This window comes from Orycteropus afer, unplaced genomic scaffold, assembly GCF_000298275.1.
Source record: "Orycteropus afer afer isolate SDZICR_OR568_19922 unplaced genomic scaffold, OryAfe1.0 scaffold00728, whole genome shotgun sequence".
Taxonomy (NCBI): domain Eukaryota; kingdom Metazoa; phylum Chordata; class Mammalia; order Tubulidentata; family Orycteropodidae; genus Orycteropus; species Orycteropus afer.
Window position 1 is genome coordinate 334,859 of NW_006922315.1, and position 1,693 is coordinate 336,551.

The following is a 1,693-nucleotide window of genomic DNA, read 5'->3' on the forward strand; positions in this document are numbered from 1 at the left end:
TTTTTCTATTTTTCCAAGTTAGATTTTTTAAAGTGATCTTCAGCTATTCTGCCTGCTACTCCCTCCCCCTGAGTGATGCTTTGAGCTCGAGCTCCTGCTAAGCTCGTGCCACAATGAGATGTTCTCTGACATTTACATGATCCAGGAGATTTCGGAAGGACGGAAGGTAACAGTGATGACTGGAAATGCCTCAGCTGAAGGCCCTGATGGTGAAGGCCCTGAAAGCACAGTAATCACTGGTGTTGATATTGTCATCAACCATCACTTGCAGGAAATCAGCTGCACAAAAGACGCTACAAGGAGTACATCAAAGATTATACGAAATCAATCAAAGGCGAACTTGAAGAACAGAGACCACAAAAAGTAAAACCTTTTATGACAGAGGCTGCAGGACAAATCAATATCTCCTTGCTAATTTCAGAAACTACCAGTTCCTTACTGGTGAAAACATGAATCCAGATGGCATGGTTGCTCTGCTGGACTCCCATGAGGATGGTGTAACCCCATATGTGATTTTCTTAAAGGATGGTTGAGAATCGGTTAAAAAAAAAAAAAAAAGGCAATTATTTGGATCTATCACCTGCCCGCCTAATTGGCTGCTGCTTTTCACCACATAACACCAGAACTGAGACAAACAGCATAGGTGTCATCTTGAACTCTCCATTTATTTTGACCTTATTTATTTGGAGTGGGGCACTTAAAAAAAAAAAAAGAAACAAACAAACAAACATATGCAGGTTGCCTAAAAATAAAAATGCATTTAAGCTTTTTTAAAAAATGTGATACTCTCAGCAGCTTAAATACCTGCTATATTGAAGAAATTGATAACTCTTTCTGCACCTTCTCTCCATATTAAAACTCATTCTACTCAACGTCTGCATGACAGTGGTTTTGGAGGTGGAGAACTGAGTGCACAGCAAAGTCCAATAGGCACAAGAAGTCGCTGGGAGGCAGGAGAAGCTGCAGAGAAAAGAGGTAAAAGATGACCAACATTCCCTAGGTAGTCAAGGTTCACCTGTTTTGGGTTGTGAATGTGTTCGGTGGAAAATCAGCTAAATAAAAGGCTATTGTGAGAGAGAGTGGTGCTGAGCTACCAGGGAGGTGGAAAATTGCCTGGTGGGGAAAGGTGACATTTTTCCTGAAGTGACCAAGGGGATGTTTCTGGCAAGCACCAAAACCTCGAGCAAGCAGAGGAGCCCTGAGAAAACTGCGCATCTAAACATAGGGACAAAAACGCCCAGGATCCAGTTGCTTGAGCCCGGGTGAGTCACATTCTAGAAAATAGGGGTCATAATGCCTCCTTTACAAGCTTTTATGAATAATGCCTACTTTACAAGCGTTTTATGAGAATTAGAAATGATGTGTGTACTGCTCCTAGCATAGTTTATTCCCATGAAAGGATACTTGTTATTTTGACCCATACCAAACAAACAGCAGAAAAAACAAGGGAGGCATACAAATCCATTCCAGGAGGTTAAGCAAGTGGGATTATGGTAGTTAGAAAAGAAAGAAAGAAATGTTAACTGAAACAAGATCCCTGCTATCAGAGAACAGGATATCTGTATCTGGTAGTCCCAGTTATTTTCTGAGACTGTTTACTTTAATCCCTCTATCAATTCATTGGAGTCAAACTGTTAAGTGCGTGGCTACTGACTGAAAGGTTGGAGGTTCAAGCCCATCCAGAGGCACCTTG

The 1,693-nt window shown here is 41.4% G+C and overlaps 1 pseudogene; it reads left to right on the top strand.

Annotated features, from left to right (window-relative positions):
* The first annotated feature begins 118 nt into the window (after positions 1-118).
* Positions 119-533, top strand: LOC122151799 (annotated as a pseudogene).
* The last annotated feature ends 1,160 nt before the right edge of the window (positions 534-1,693 follow it).